Source organism: Eleutherodactylus coqui, chromosome 6 (genome assembly GCF_035609145.1).
Source record: "Eleutherodactylus coqui strain aEleCoq1 chromosome 6, aEleCoq1.hap1, whole genome shotgun sequence".
In the NCBI taxonomy this organism is placed as follows: Eukaryota; Metazoa; Chordata; class Amphibia; order Anura; family Eleutherodactylidae; genus Eleutherodactylus; species Eleutherodactylus coqui.
Window position 1 is genome coordinate 172,806,125 of NC_089842.1, and position 17,594 is coordinate 172,823,718.

At 43.7% G+C, this 17,594-nt stretch overlaps 1 protein-coding gene across 1 annotated transcript in view; it reads left to right on the top strand.

The window, feature by feature from the left end:
* Positions 1-17,594, top strand: part of RTN1 (reticulon 1) — a 204,474-nt gene that overhangs the window by 151,007 nt on the left and 35,873 nt on the right. The gene's annotated exons all lie outside the window — the stretch shown is intronic.

Genomic DNA, 17,594 nt, shown 5'->3' on the forward strand with positions numbered 1-17,594 from the left:
GAGACTGAAAGGACAGAGGTTGCTTCAGCTTTTTGTGTACACAGCATTGCTCTTGGATGCCTGTTGTGCAGGGAATTGCAAAATCAGTCTAATAGAAAGGGGATGTGCTGTAATACCTTGTACAGCAGGTGGCCAGGGGCATCTCTGTGCAGGGAAACACTACAAGGGCTCCTTCACACGGGCTCGTACTCACGTAGACGATCATGCTCAATACAACTTTTTTTTGTTTATATTTCCCCCACCATTGCTTAGCAATGACACTGATACCCGCAGTTTGACTGCAGGTATATACGCGACCATAGAGAACAATGGGCTCTATGTCTCATATATCCGCAGTAAAATACAACATACTGCGTTCTATTTCCTGCAAGCAGATTACACAATTCCGATACCCTAATGTGAGCGGAACTGTAATGAATGTAATGGAAATGAATTTAATGCATTTGATGCAACCAAGTATTACCATAGATCAAATGCTCACGGAATTCGCAATTCAAATCCAGTTGTGTGAAACCGGCCAGAGTGATGGTATATTCCAGCGATATGCCATTACTGCCCTTCAAAATATAAAGGTCGACTTTCAATGTTGCTATTATTATTCTTCATTTTAATTCAAGGGTACGTCTAGCACTGGCTTTCAGCGTAGCATTACTCCTAGGAGCAACACAGTCTAACTTTTATGTCTAGAATCTTCTTGAAAGAACATTGCCTTCTCACAAGTACATTTAATTTGACATTCAGCCTTTTGAAGTTTTGCCTGCTCAATAATACATTTTTCCCTTAAATGAAAAAGATTTGACTATATTTTAGCAGTTTCTTTTGACTTACATTGGAGCTCGAAACCCAGCAACTAAAACACCACTATTTTTGGATGGAAGCTACCATCATTATAGATATTTCTTTATGCCCAGTCTGCTATTCATTCAAAAAATACCAAATCAGCCATAACATTAAAGTGGTTGTCCAGTTACCGGACAACATCCCTTCAATAGTGTTCGCTGTAGTAGAATAACAAATTGATCAGTACTTACCATCCACCACTGCTGCTCTGCAGCCCCGTGGTCCTGATGCCTGTTGTGACAATTGATATCACTGGAAGTCAGATGACCACTGCAGCCAATCAGAGGCTTCAGCACCACGTTCCTGAACTCCTGGCATCATGGTACTCAGTATGTGAATGCTGATGCCAGGGGACGAACGGTGACACTAAAGCCTCTGATTGGCTGCAGCAGTCACCTGACTTGCAGTGATGTCAGCTGTCACAAGAGATACCCAGACCATGGCAGGGCTGCAGCATGGATTCAAGTAGCGGAACAGGGGTGAGTACTAATCAGTATGTTATTTTACTATAGTGAGCGCTATTGAATGGATGTTGTATGGTAACCAGACAATATTGTGTAACTCTTCCTCATGCTAGCAAATCACCTCTGACCCATCAAGGCATGGACTCCTCAAAAGGACTCCTCTAAAGGTGTCCTGTTGTATTTGACACCAAGACATTAGCACCAGATCAGTTAAGTCTTGAATATAGTGAAGTGGGACAGACAATGTGGATCAGACTTATTTTCCAACACATCCCTCAGATGCTCAATCAGATTGACATCTGGGGAATGTGGAGACCAAGTCGTCATCTTGAACTCCTTGTCATGTTCCTCAAACCATTCCTGAACATTTTTTGCTGTGTGTCAGTGCTCATCCATACTCCTATAAGTGCCAGCTCTGGCTGCCTGGGAGTGGCCGATTATTCTCCAGTGTTCCCTGAGCAGTCCTGCTCCTCAGACCTGCTGAGTGTCTGGCTCTGGTATCTGGTTCTATTCCCTGTGTGTTTGACTTCTGTCCGACTCCTGTGGAGGTTACCTTGTCCCGATCCAGCTCTGCCTTTGTCCTGTGGTTTTCTTGTCATGTTGGTTTACTTCATCTGCCTGGCCTGTCAGTACTAGTAAGTTGTCCTCTGCTTAGGTACGACGGTTCCTTTCTGTCCTGCCACTAGGTAGCGTAGGGTCAGTGTTGGCGGCCTGGACCTGTCCACCTTTGGAGCTACATCCAGGAAGGGACATTGGCATGGGTAAAGGTCAGGGAGTTCCGCGCCGTGCATACCTGTGCACGCTACTAGTACTGTAACAGCAGCCTGGTGCCATCTGTTTCGCGGGAAAGCATCACATACACACCCATCCATGATCATATAAAAGAAAATATATTTCATCAGGTCAGGCCACCTTCTTACATTGCTTCATGGTCCAGTTTTAATGCCCACATGTTCATTGTAGGACACCTGTTGTCCTCCCTTGGACCACATTTGGTAGATTCTAATCTCTGAATACCGAGAACACTCTATAAGACCTGTTTTAAAGAGGCTTTGACCCATTTATCTAGTCGTCACAATTTGTCCTTTGTCAACATCACTCAGACCTTTCCCATTTTTCCTGCTTGCAACACATCAATTTCAATAACTGGCTGATCACTTGCTACCCAATATATCATACCCCTTAACAAGTGCTATTAATAGATCTAGAGAGTAGATATATTTTTGTAACAGCCACGATCAATAACACCAAATATATAATTTTGTGTTTTTATAACCCACCATCTGTGTTCCTTACCATTATAGCAGAGGGGGATCTCATTTGCTACCCTTTTTCCTAATACTGCCTATGTGTATGGGAGATTTAAAGGGGTTGTCCCGCGCCGAAACGGGTTTTTTTTTTATTCAATAGGCCCCCCGTTCGGCGCGAGACAAACCCAAGGGATGGGTTAAAAAAAAAAGGTTTAGTACTTACCCGAATCCCCGCGCTGCGGCGACTTCTTACTTACCTTACCAAGATGGCCGCCGGGATCTTCACCCACTATGCACCGCGGGTCTTCTCCCATGGTGCACCGTGGGCTTTGTGCGGTCCATTGCCAATTTCAGCCTCCTGATTGGCTGGAATCGGCACACGTGATGGGGCGGAGCTACGAGGACCAGCTCTCCGGCACGAGCGGCCCCATTCACCAGGGAGAAGACCGGACTGCGCAAGCGCGTCTAATCGGGCGATTAGACGCTGAAATTAGACGGCACCATGGTGACGGGGACGCTAGCAACGGAGCAGGTAAGTGAATAACTTCTGTATGGCTCAGAATTAATGCACGATGTACATTACAAAGTGCATTAATATGGCCATACAGAAGTGCTGAACCCCACTTTCTTTCGCGGGACAACCCCTTTAAACCTGCTTATGAACCCATTACTAGATCATTTTGGAGATAACCCCCAAAATGCAGTCCATAGTAATACCATGGGATTGGCTGCTGTGGTAGCTGAGAAGAAATGGTTGAATTTATGGAAAGAATGTTATCCTTCCGCTAGAGAGTTCTCCTGTCATACTGCTCATAGACATACTCTTAGCCACATTGATCATATTTTTGGATTACCTTCATTGTATTCCATGATATAGATGGTGGACTACTTGCCCCGAAGGGTATCTGATCACTTCCCAATTTGGATGATACTGAATTTCTCTACTCCACAGTCTGTTGGGAAGTGGACGGTGCATCCTTTCTGGTTATTCCTACTAGGACTCTCTGGCAGGATTCCTGATCAGATACAATTCTTTGCAGTTAATTCTTCTGGTCACGACACCATGTTGGTGAGGGACACTTTTAAATTGTATTTAAGGGGTTGTTTGAAATCTTCTATTTCATCCATTAAAAAAGCCACAGCTCGGCGTGAAGGAAAACTGCAGGCTAAGTGTGCTGAACTTGAGAGAATCTACGTAAGAGAACCTACTAAGGCCAGTGGAACAAATGGTTGATGGCAGGGGGACAATATCTACAACTCTTAAAGTAAAAGGTGCAGTGAAAACCTTTTTTTTACCAAACAATCATTTTTTGAACTTGGCAACCAATCTAGTAAACTCTTGGCATTTATGGTTTGCCAAAGTTTTTCTTCTCCTCCTATACTGAAGCTATGATCCAGTAGAACATGTAGTTCTATTGGATTCATCTACTACTCTAAAGGAGATAGCTGAAGCCTTATTCTTCATAGCAAAGGGTAAATCTTCGGGTCCGGATGGCCTCCTAATAGAGGTTTATTCACAATATAGTGAGATTTTGCTTTCACAGCTGCTTTCTCTTTTTAAGAAAGCATTGGCAGATGGTCGATTCTCTGACTCTTTTTACAAAGCAACTATAGTGGTTATATTGAAACTGGATAAAGACCCCAAAGAGTCTTATCTTCCAATATCTCTCCTTACTGCAGATTATAAAATAATAACATAAATACATACTAGCAAGCAGATTATTTTTGACTGTTCACAATATTATTTACCCAGGTCAATCTGGATTTATACCTGAGAGATCAACATCTGACAACATCAGAAGGGTTCAAGTGCTATTGCAGATAGGCTGGAAACAACGAGATTTGGCTTTGGCATCATTAAATGCTGCCAAGGCTTTTTATTCAGTTGAATGGCCCTATTTAATAGAGGTATTACAATGTTTCAGATTTGGACAAATCTTCATTAAATTGATATCCATCGTTTACTTCTTGTCAATGACCTGTTCTTCTCTTCATTCTATTTGAGGAGGGGTACGAGGCAACAGTCTCTCCTACTGTTTACAGTGACCATTGAGCTTTTGGCTCTACTTATCAAACAAGATTTGGACTATCCGGAGGGTTTTTTGTATCTTTTGAGCAACTACAACAGACATATGATATACTCCAATTGAGCTTCTTAAGCTACGTCATGCAGTATGTGCCCAGTATTCTGAGACTTGTCCAACCACATCAACCTATCCTTTGATTGGGATCCTAGATACGCAAGGGCCTTAAGGGTAATTTTCTTTCTATATACTCACCTAAAACAGTTTAAATTTTCAGCTATGCACCTAAAAGTAGAGCATAAATAGAGATTACTTACTAACAAGGACTGGTTTAATGCTATGAAATCTCATTTATCAGTATCTCAAGCAGAAAATAGCAAACTCGTTCAATTATATAATTTGTATCGGTACTATGTTACTCCCAAAAGACTGTATGTTATGGGTAGTTGAACTAATTCCCAATGTCATACATGTTTTGCACTGGATGCTGATTTTATACATTTGATGTGGGGATGTACTGAGATTCAAACCTCTTGATGTGAAGTGATTGATTTGCTTAGTAAGGTTGTGGGGATTCCAATACTGAGAGTCCCAGAGATTTGTTTACTGGGACTTCTGGACACCGAACAATGGCAATACCATATATGGATTTTATTATGCAAAACACTTTTTGGCACGCAAAGCGTTGGCGATGAAATGGATGGTCAGACAAACTCCAACTATCACCAAGTGGCGAAATATGGGTAAAAATATTGTTCCTATGAAAAAATTGTCTTTCAATCCCTTAGTGACTACCCCATAGTGTTTTTATGTTCTGGCTAGCTGGGCCTTAATTCCCAGGGACGTAAAAACATGCTTCCTGGGGGATTAAAACTCTGCAAGCTGTGGATGTGAAAAGTAAATAAAAGTTAAAGATTTAGCTGCCCCGATAGATCGGATCCATGAGGGCAGCTGAAAGTACTCACCCCCGTCCTCCACGATGTCCCATGGCGTTCTGGCCAATCATATCCATGAGGAGAGCTGAAATTACGTACCTAAGGCCCCTGGATTTATTCGCAGACCTCACCACGGCCTCTGTGTATACGCCCACCGACAAAATGGCGGATGCATGTGCAAAAGCCGCGGATTGCCAGAGAAAATCAAAATCTCCCTGCTCCTGGCTACCAAATGTGGCCAAGAGCTTGGAGATTTTACAAGGGGCTGCAGTACATGGTCCCTGGTCACATGATCACTGTTTTCAAATCGAAAACAGCGATCACTTAAAAGTAAAAAAAAGTTACGGTTTCACCTCCCATCATGGATCCGATCTGTGAGGGAAGGTGAAATTATTTACCTAAGGCCTCTGGCGATATAAGAAAAACAGTATGCTATATTACTGTGACCGCTTGGAGCTGGGCGGTGAAGCCGGAGCTTTACCTATTGAAGGTGGAAGGATTGCTACTGGAGCAGGGACGTGGGGCATTATCAAGATGGCAAGTAACAAAAAAAAACCTTTTTCTTCTCTCTGGCGATATACCCTGATGGGGTCTTTATCTGCGGACCCTTCCCCCAACTGCAGGGCATGCGCCCATTGGCAAAATGGCGGACGCATGCGCAGAAGCTGGGAAGGGCCCGGAAAATTTAAAGTCTCCTTGCTCCTGGCTACTAAAGGTAGCTATGAGTCTGGAGCAGTGACCAAGGACAGCGGTGAGCAGCCCCTAGTCACGTGATCGCTGTTATCCAATGGATAATGGCGATTACATAAAACTTAACACACAGTTGAAGTTTAATGCTCCTTTTGGTTTGAGCCCCGTTGTACATATAGATATGGGTATGGGTATGTTTCTGAACACAGAACAAATGGGGGTATTAATTTTGGGGTGAAAGTATTCATTCAGATGTGTGCTTTTCAAAAAAAACAACAGTTTTTTAAAATCACATAATTGTCAAAAAAATGAAAATCGTAATTTTTTCCTTCTGCTTTGCTCAGATTCATTCAAAAACTGTGGAACCAAATACGCAGTACACCTCTAGATGAATGCGTTGAGGGGTCAAGTTTTCAAAATGGGGTCATTTGTGGTGGTTTTTTATCGTTTTAGCGCTCAAGGGCTCTACAAGTGTGCAATGAGGCCTAAATCACCTTCAAGCAAAATGTCTGTTCTGAAAACCACCGGCTGCTCCTTTAGGTTTGGTCCCCGTTGTGCATACAGACATAAGATGGTATGTTTCTGAACACAGGACAAACAGGGGTATCCATTTTGGGTGGAAATCCTCATTTTCATGTGCACTACAGAAAAAAAACTGTCTTTTAAATGACATAATTGCAAAAATATGAAATTTCATTTTTTCTCCTCCAAATTGCATTACTTTGTGAAAAGAAACCGTGAAGTCAAAATACTCCTGATCCCCCTCAGTGAATACATAAGATGTGTATTTTTTAAAATTGGGTCATTTTAAATACTGTGTATTTTGACCCCATAGTTTTTAAATGCATTTAAGCAAAGCAGAAAGAAAAAATTATGATTTTTGTTTTTTTGGCAATTGTGTCATAATTAGAGATGAGCGAGCGTACTCGGATAAGCACTACTCGCTCGAGTAATTTGCTTTATCCGAGTATCGCTGTGCTTGGGTCTGAAGATTCGGGTACCGGCACGGAGCGGGGAGCTGCAGGGGAGAGCGGGGAGGAACGGAGGTAAGATCTTTCTCTCCCTCTCTCCCGCCCGCTCTCCCCTGCTCCCCGCTGCGACTCACCTGTCAGCCGCAGCGGCACCCGAATCTTCAGACCCGAGCACAGCGATACTCGGATAAAGCCAATTACTCGAGCGAGTAGTGCTTTTCCGAGTACGCTCGCTCATCTCTAGTCATAATAAAAACAGGTTTTTTGTACGGCACACATATGAAGACTTTCACCCCAAAATGGATCCCCCTGTTTGTCCTGTGTTCAGAAACATACCCACTGTGGTCCTAATCTTCTGTCCATATGCACAATGGGGCTCAAACCGAAAGGAACATTAAACTTTAACTGTCTCTTAACTTTTCCGTGATCACTGTGGCCCTCAGTCACTGCTCCAGGCTCTTGGCTACCTTTAGCAAGGAGATTTAAAATTTTCCCAGCTTCTGCGCTTACGTTCACTATTTTGGCGACAGTCGCATGCGCCGAAGCTGGGTAAAGGTCCGCGGATAAGGATCCCGCCAGGGATTCCGGCCCCATGAATCGGGCACATGCACAGAAGCCGGGGTATAGTCCGCGCATAAATCCAAGGGCCCTAGGTATGTAATTTTATCTCTGCTCATGGATATGACCTGTAAAAGGGGGGATGAAACCAACTTTTTTCTTTTTTTTTTACACATTTTTCTGTACTTTTACATGATCGCTGTTATCCATTGGATAACAGTGATCATGTGACCGGGGACCGCATACAGCGGTTTCCAGTGACAGCTCCCTGCTCTCGGGTACTCTTAGGAGTTTTTAAATTTCCCGGGCCTCCTGGCCTTATGTGCTTGACGTAATGACATCTGGTGTGAATGCGCAGACACTGGCATCAGGTCCTGGAAGACCAGAACACCGTGGAACATCGCAAAGGATGAGGGTGAGTACACTCAGCTCACCTCACGCATCCGATTCATAAGGGAAGCTGAAACTTTAATTTTTTCAAACTTCATTTACATTTTTGGGGTATTTTTGTTTTCATAGGGGTAATGTGTACAAAAAGTTTTTTAAAAATTAAATGTAATGGGTTTACCATTTTATTTTGGACGTTTTGATATATAATTTGTTTAGTCATTGATTTACAAGGAGGATAAGGCGACGGTTTAGGTTGGTGTAAGCAGTGGGTCGTTTTCCTTTTTTTTGCATATATATATAATTGTAATTTCCTTTTTACATTTGTAACTCTTTTTTAACATCTATGTGCTCCACAACGTCATATTAGACCCCTGGGGGACAATCGTACTGAATTTTTTAAAATCTCACAGCTTTCCACTGTGACTGGGACATTCATAGGAGCCCCACTTACAGGGAAAATATCCTCCTAGTGTGACAGTAGTCACTCTGAGATCTGGTCTGGGGGCTGCAAAGACCCTGCAGGTCTGACATGCCGGCGATCACACGATCACTGGCTTCCATACAGGAAACAGCATTCCTGTTTCCTGTATTCTCTACATAGTGCTCATTCAGGACCATGTAGCCTGCAAAAGACAAGGTAGAAGTGGTTAAAAAATGCTTTTGTCATCATCTTCTCTGACAGATGAGAACCTGATCTGTTTCTGCTAGATTGCAGGAGTTTGATCCGGTGTCAAATTTTTATTATTGAGCGGGATTAAAACCCAGGACCAATTGCTGTATTTACACTTGGACCAATTTACAATGCTTTGTCCTAAATGGGTTGAATTGTAATGATTCAAAGGAAGCAAACACGGAAGATTTTCTATAGCATACCTCTATATTTCAAGAACTAAATAAGTATCATTTTAGGGGTTGGGAGGGCTTACACTGGACAAAAAAATGATTCAATTTTTTCCTCCAGAGTTTTTACTTTGAGGCATAAACTTGCTGGAAACATGGACGGCTGATGTAATTCTGAGTAGTCATCACCCAGGCTTGTATCTGTCATCACACACACATATAGCATCAGGTAATACTTGACTGGCATTATGCGGTCAGTGCTTCCTGTAGGGAGCTGACTCAGCAGCTTTTCCAATCTGTTTGTTCAACTGGAAATTGATCCTGCAGAAAGTAACTCAATTTGAAACAACCATTTATAGTGTAATACAACTTCCAGAAATACACTGCAATTTATATTAATACTCATAGCTCCAGACAGCAAACAGGCTTACAGTACACTGTGCATGCAACAAACACTCATTTATGAGTGCTCAGGGAAAGGGAGTGTATCCGTTTCACTAACTTTATGCTATAATGTCACTATTAGAGATGCATGAGACTTGATATACCATCCCGGCTCAAGTATCATACACTCCCTATTGATGCTTAAATCTTGAGATCTCATCCCAGGAAGAGTGGATGTTGGAAAGCACCAGTGGCATAACAATAAGGGATTCAGTAGTAGGGTTACTACTCACATTTGGACCCCAGAGCCCATAAAGGCTTAATTGTCCCTTTTCTATACTGACAGTTGTTCTTTTTCTAAAGAATATTTCTGTTGCCCCAGATGATAATGCCATCGCTTTTGAGCGCTGCTATCATGGCAGCATAGAAGGGCATACTAAAATGTATTTTTCATATGTAACCACATTCTTATCCCTACCCCTTATTATATTCAAAACTAATCCTGGTTGTATTCTCAAGGCAGTACTGTGTACTTTGAGTGTCCGGGCCTAGTGATGCCGTTGATGACTCAGAATTGTTTCGAACTGTAGTGCTGACAGTAGACTAAAGGATAGTTCACATGGGCGTATTGTCACTGCGTATTGCTCACGCGTATATTCAGTGCGTAACACGCTGTGAATGGAGGCAATGAAAGTCAATGGATTTACATTCTACCATGCACACCAGCATGTGGGCACTGTCTATCAATACGCAGGAGAAATAAATCACAGCATGCTCTATTTCTCTATGTTTCATATACTGCCCTTGAATGGGCTGTGCATGAAGCACTCTCCATACACATGCATTGTGTATGGGGAGCATTTCAATACACATCCCCGACTGTGCCAGTCTATTATGCGTGAGCCGCCTGATAGTATCATTGAAAATTTGGAAGACCTACACCCCCCCTCCCTTTTTGGTCTAGCCAGTGTATTCCGTGCTATGCGAGATGGCTTATCTGCCCATACGAATTTGGACATAAGAGCAAATAGATGTTGAAAAAATCACCTTGGGACTTGGATGGGGAGGCCCTGAAACAAGTATAGTACTCTAGGTAGTATAGTCATTTTCATGATAGCCCCTCTGCCGAACCACAAGAATGTGCCTTTAGTTCAAGTATTTATGTCCTGCCTAACCCTGTTTAGAAGTGTTGGAAAATTAGCTGAGTATAAGTCCTTCACATCTGGAGTAATGTTAGTGCCCAGATAGTGAAAATGGTCTCTTGCCCAGGTGAATGAGAAGGCATCTTTACGTTCGTTTACTAGAGATTGGGGGAGGGATATATTGAGCGCCACCGACTTGTGATAGTTAATCTTGAGTTTTCGAAAGGGTAGAGTATTGATTGATTTCTGACAATAGATTAGGTAAGGAAATTCTCGGGCTGGAGATGAAGAACAAAAGATCGTCTGCATATGCTGCGATCTTATGTTCTATGTCCCCTAGTGTGATCTCTTTAATATTTGAGTTGGACCGAATACGTCTCAGTAATGGCTCCAAGCACAATATAAAGATTAAGGTGAGAGGGGACAGCCTTGTCTCGTGCTGTTAGTAATGGCAAAAGGGGCTGATAGCTGGCCGTTTACCCTAACTGACGCCGCCGAATCCCATTCCACCCTATCGAAAGCCTTGTCCGCGTCCGTGGACAGTAAACAGACGGGCAAGGATCGTTTGTGTGTGAGGTGTATGAAATTTATGGCTTTCGTGGTGTTGTCTCTAGCCTCCCTAAGAGGGACAAAGCCAACTTGGTCTTTTTGGATCATATGTGGTAGGAAGGGGGAGATCCTGTTTGCCAGTATTTTGGAGAATAATTTCAGGTCTACATTCAACAGGGAAATGGGGCGGTAGCTCTGGCATTGCGATGTGTCCTTCCCTTCTTTTGGAATAACCGAGATGTGGGCCTTTAGGGTGTCTCTGGGTATTGTGTTTCCGGCTAAAAGGGAATTAAAAGCCTGTGTGAAATAGGGAGAGAGCGTTCCCACGTATTTTTTGTAATATGCTAGCGTAAGCCCGTCTGGACCAGGTGCTTTCCCCATGTGAGAATCCGACAGCGCCTCTGCCAACTCAGTCTGTGTGACTGGAGCCTCTATAACCTCGATGGCCTCCTGCGAAAATCTACCCAGATTTGGCCTCTGGAGATAGTCACGGATTTTAGTCCTTTGGTGTTCCCTATCTTGTTTGGATTGAAGTGGTGAAAGATTGTACAATGCCTGGTAATACTCCCTGAATGCCTCGGATAACTTTTGGGGAGTTGCACAGTATGACCGCTGGATATGCTTATGTGTGGGACATATGTTCTGGCTCTGGTGGTTCACAGCGCCCGGGCTAGTGTGCGACTGGCCTTATTACCAAATTCGAAAAAGTGGTGCCTGCATTTTGTTAAGTTCGCTTTCGCCTGGCTGAGGCAAAGAGCGCGGACCTTTTCTCGAAGTTGGATCAACTCCACTTCCCTTACGTTAACCTGAGTAGACTTGTGGACAAGTTCCAAAGTCTGTATCTTTTCTAGTAGCTCCCTGAGATGTGCACTATGCTCTTTTTTTAATGCGGGATCCGAGGTTGACACAAAAACCCCTAATGACGCATTTATGTGCCTCCCAAATCGTTAGCGGGTATACATCTGGGGTGTTGTTGTATTCGAAGTATTCTTATAGGGCTTTCTGTATTTCATCTGAAGTTATCTGGTCGTGAATAAGAGACTCATTGAGGCGCCAATGTCACTCTCTGTTGTGACTTGTAGGTAATTTTAGCGCCAAAGTAATCAAGGCGTGGTCTGAGAATGTAATATCTATTTTTGCAGCAGATAAAGTCGGCAGGGATGAATGCTGTAGAAGAAAGTAGTCAATTCTGGAGTATGTATTATGTGGGGGAGAAAAGAATGTATAATCCCTAGTGGTAGGATTTAAAAACTTCCAAGCATCTACAAGCTGGTATTTGTGTAGTGTTTTCCTGATCCTGTGGTGGGCGGACAGCAAAAGGCTATCGCTGCCTTTGGAAGTGTTGATGCATGGGTCTAAGGGGACGTCAAAGTCTCCACCCAGTACCATGGTGCCCTCCCTGAATTCCTCCAAGTCCTCCAGAATCTTCTCTAAGAAAGACATCTGATTGGAGTTGGGGAAATAAACCGCTGCGAATGTGACTGGTGTGCTGGCGAGCTTACCTCTCAGGAAGATATCTTCCTCCTGGATCACTACGAGCCTCTTCATATTCCCATCTAACAGAGTTGGAGATGAGTATGGAGACACCTTTAGATTTGGAGTCCGTGTTCATGCTATGGTAGGCGTATGGAAATCTGGCATCTGTGAACTTAGGGAGCACTTCGCGCGGAAGTGGGTCTCCTGGATAAAGGTCACCCGCAGTCTTCGTTTCCAGAGAAGACGGAGGATGGAGGACCTTTTTTCAGGAATATTCAAACCCCGCGCATTAATGGATACAACCGTTAGATCAGCAGAACCTTACAACATGGTCAGCAAAATACACAGTTCAACTGTCTAAATGAAAGTCTGTTATAGCCCCTTTGAGTGGGATTTTGCAAGGTTGAGGTGCGTGGGGAAGGGGGGGTTGAAGGAAAAAGGAAGAGAGAGAAAAAACCCACCACAAATATATTTTAGCAAACAAAGACCCACTGACACACTAGGGAATACAAACAGGGGACACACAAAACAAAGCTAATCTGTGTATTAACAACTATCTATTATTCAGGGGGTCTGATTCCCGACAACAAGAGGGTGAGACCAGGGTCCCTGATACCCTATTTGGGGGAACGTGGAAACGCGCTGGAAAACCAAGGCCGCAACCGTGCTCAGAAAAACAGAGAAAATAATGAAAGTAAGCGTTCTCCTTCGGCGTGTTCTTGTGAGCCGCATCCTAAATGTCCTGAATTATATGGGACAGTCCTTTTATGAGAAACAGGAAAAGGGGAAGAAACCAAGAAAGTATTTTTCTGCTCGCCCGCCCCTGCCCGAAGTGGATGGGGCTAATGCAGAGAACCGAGAGCCTGAACAGCCAGAGACCAGAACCTGGCTCAGGGTCCCGAAGCCATCCAGAGAAACTGAAGGTCATTCCGGGGCCGCTAAAGCACCATCCTTAATGTCCTTCATAGATCACATATTTACTGGAACAACGCCCATCGGTATAGTCCAGTCCGGAACCGGGACCATAGGAACATCCAGAAATGAGAACACCCCCTCCAGATCTGCGGGTGTTCTGACCATAAAGATACGGCCTCGTCTGCGGAGAATCAGGTGGAATGGATGCCCCCATTTGTATGTTGCTTCGGCTCTGCGCGCTGCATCCAGCAGTGGGCGAATCAGTCTCCGTCTGAGGGTTAGCCTGGAAAAATCGAGTAGAATCGTGATGTCCGTTCCATTAAAGCTAACAGAGCCTTGCTCCCACGCCAACCGCTGAATTTCTTCCTTCTGCCTATAAAAGTGCACGCGGCATAGGACATCTCTTGGGAAATTCTGATTCCACGTTCTCCCGCCTAGGACATGGTGGACTCTGTCCAGCTCTATTGCTCTGTCCTCCAGGCGGTGTAGCAGCTTATTGAATATGGTTATCATGCACTCATATAAGGCATCTGGAATGCTTCTAAGTTTAAGGTTATTGCGGTGGCCTCTGTTTTCGATGTCATCCAAATGAAAAGTTAGGTCCCTAAGCTGTTTCTGTTGCTTTTCCACTGTTAGAACTAATTGTTAAAAGTCCATAGATGGGGCACCAGCATTCTCCTCCAGAGCTGTAACCCTTTCTGTCAAGGACTGTTCTGAGTGGTTAACCACAGCAATGGCTACCTTGAGTTTCTCTTTAATACGCCACAACTGCATTTCTAGGTCCATTTTTGTGGGCAGTGCATGGGCCATAAGCCAGAGCACCTGGAGGGTTTGAGAATCATCAAGCAGTGGTTCTGGCGGTTTTATTACTGGACCCATGTCCGGGGGTAGTGGGACTCCAAGGTGTGATGTGTGGGTATTAGGTGCTGTGTTTCCTCTCAATGAGGTTGCAGAGTGGAGGATGGGAGTAGTAGTGTCCCCCAAGGATTCATGACAGTGTCCTGTGGGGTCCTCCTCTCTCTTGGTTAGGGGTTGCTGGGTAGGTTCCACTACCTTCCCCCCCTCTTGGGACTATGCCCCTGTCCACAGATCCTGCTAGGTTCATGCCTGTCTGAGGTAGGGGCCGGGGGGTTGATGGGCCTGATGGTGTGCCCGCCCTCCCTGCCCCAGCCCTCTCACTGACCGTCTCATGTGGCTGTCGCACGTCCCGGCAGGGGAGCGGAGCTCCCGCATCCCCCATATACTGTAGCGCCGGCTTCACGTGGTGCCCTGGCGCCATGTTGGTGTGTGGCTTCTTGGTGTCCACGGCACCCGCTCCCTGCAGGAATCTGCTAATAGGGGTCCCGTTCGTCAGCAGTAGGTCCATTCTACATCCCTCCATTCTACATCCCTCTTATGGTGCCTGCTTCTCCGATGTCCCTGGTGATCTTGATGTCAGCAGCAGCGGAGCTCCGGATCGTGCATCCTCACTCCTCCATGCCTTAGCCACGCCCCCTCTATTCAGCTTTTTAAATGGATCCAAATAAAGGCCCTTTTACACGCAACGATTATCGCTCAAAATTCGTTCAAATGTCCAAAAATGAACGATAATCATTACATATAAATGAGGGTAGTCATGCACTATTCATTTAATTATCACTAGCCAAAGTTTTAAGGCTGGCATAAAATCCATCGTTTGGTCACTGGAACTCTTTCAGTTTGAATACAGTTTGTTCTGTGCTTCCAGTGGCTAAGTGATGGCTTTGTTTTGCTTTGCATATTCAATTAATGTAATGTTTACCCATCCGAACAAGGGAATGTGCTGCCAGATGTTTGCTCAGGGTGAAGTATTTATAAAATAACAATTGCCTAAACAAATGCCCAGCTGAGCAAACAACTCCTGGAGGAACATACAGATGATTACAGCAATTAATTTGTTATTCAAAAATGTCAGCAGCTAATTTGAATTTCTTTCAATCTTTTAGCAGTTTAAGCGATTATCTTTGCATGTAAAAGGGCCATTTAAATCAGAAATAAATGCATGAGTTGTAATTCAATTTGTAATTAGTTTTAATTCAGTTAAAAATTGATCCTCTTTTAAAAGGACTTAAAACACAGATGTGAATTCACCCTGCATCCCAACAATAGGGCTACACATTAGTGCCACCCTGCAGATATTCCATCCTGTAGTGCCATACAGTAATGTAGACTAAATGTTAGTCAGTACAGTAATAACATCCAACCAGAATTGCCCACCAGACAGAGTAACGCCTAAGAATGTGCAAGACACATGGTGATTACCATAATCACATAGAACTGCCTATAACATTACTTTTGCTTAGCAATGCCCCTATACTATAACACAATACCTTCTCCATGGTCCTGCACTGTTCTCTACACTTATAACCACAATTTGTATTTCAGCAGCCATTCTAAGTAATTATCTCTTCCTCTGCCATTTTCTACAGTAAGAGTTCAGCCCCGGTGAATTCTCTCATGCAGAAATGATTTATGATTGATCTCTTCTGTCAGATGTGGCATTCTGGGACAATGTCCAGATCTAGCACTGCCTAACTGAATCCTAAACACTTGTGTATTGTGGAGTTAGGAAGTCAGGAACCATAGACAAGTGGTCCATGAGCCACAAAAGGCTCACGTCAGACATAATACAGCGAAGCAAAACTGGCCAAAAAAGATATACTCCCTATACTCAAGGCATAGTTGAAAGATTTTTGGGGACCTAAATATGAATTACACCAACTTACAGTGGTTACATGAAAAGCAAAGGTATAAATTGTGTGTTTTAGTCATCATTGTTCGAAGAAATGAACAGGATGGCCTGTGCACAAAAACCTATAGAAACCTATTGCAAGTAATGGCTTACTGTTGTGGAATGGCCATCAACCTTTTCCTTTGAAGTGTTGCGTCTTGAAAGGTCAGTACCTACAAATGAGACAAAATTGTTCCTCTCTAATTGACTTCAAAATTGACTAATAAAGGAGGAGGTTTAGGAACAGGGGCTATCCTGATAAGATACTAATGGAGGCCTACAATCATGCCCTTGACCAAGACAGCCATTACCTTTTAAGACCCCAACCCATTCAGACCAAAGGGACTCCCATTTGTATCATTGGAGCATTTGACACCGTGTCCTCTGAAGTATTATTGGTATTATTTCCAATTCCTAATAAATCTTAAAAGCAGATCCCATTATTAAGGGATCCCTAGGTGAGCCCTGTTGTATCACATATGGAAGAGGTAGGAATCTGGGGGATTTTTTGGTACATAGGCACTATGCTTCTCCCCAAAAATCTGGAACTTGGCTTGATTGTAAAGTCATGGGGACTTATTGATGTGGAAGCACAATGGATACAGACTGAAACCAGTCCAAAGGGTCTAAATAAGGCACTTTCTTTTATCTCTTCTTTAATCTCGCTTTCTCAGGACCATTATTTTCTATAAACTAGCTGCTATATTAATTTTTTTGGATTGCATTCATCTAAATGATCTAGATGATCACATCACATTCATCTTTGCCAGACTCATGGGGCCCTTTCCTTTTTCTGTGTATCTCAGTGGCATATTTTTAATTGTTTTGACCTTTCTGACATGCCTCATTCCAATATATGTATCTCCTTTGCCCTACCATTATATTTAGTTCCTTGAACAGCATACACGCACCTGGCTCTTCTCTTTCTGAACTATATTAGGGTCTTATTTAAATAGTCTGCGCAAATCAGGCAGCCTCTAAGCAGCTATGCGCATTGGTATTGTACGGATTAAGCAGATCGCTCTCTGGTTAGCAATATGATACCCTGCACACCCGCGCATGCCTCCACTTTGATATGCACGCATAAAGACTCATACTGGGCACATGTGTGGGTAAATAGCAGCCTGACCATGATGTTTGCTTTGGGGGTCTTGTAGTGCATACGCATTCTCCACATGACAGTGCACATGCTGGTTCTCATTTGCCCCCGTCTGTTGATTCACAGGTCTTGGATCGTATCGGGCTTGAAGTTCCAGGGTTGGGACTTTATGACTGCCCACCACTATTTAAACTTAGATCCAGTGTAGCTTAATTATTTCACCAGTGACATGAATCCATCACCGCCATCACCTATCCTTCTGCTGTGCGATCCTTCATGCAAGGGGTGTGTATCTTTCTGGTTATATTACAAGAAAGA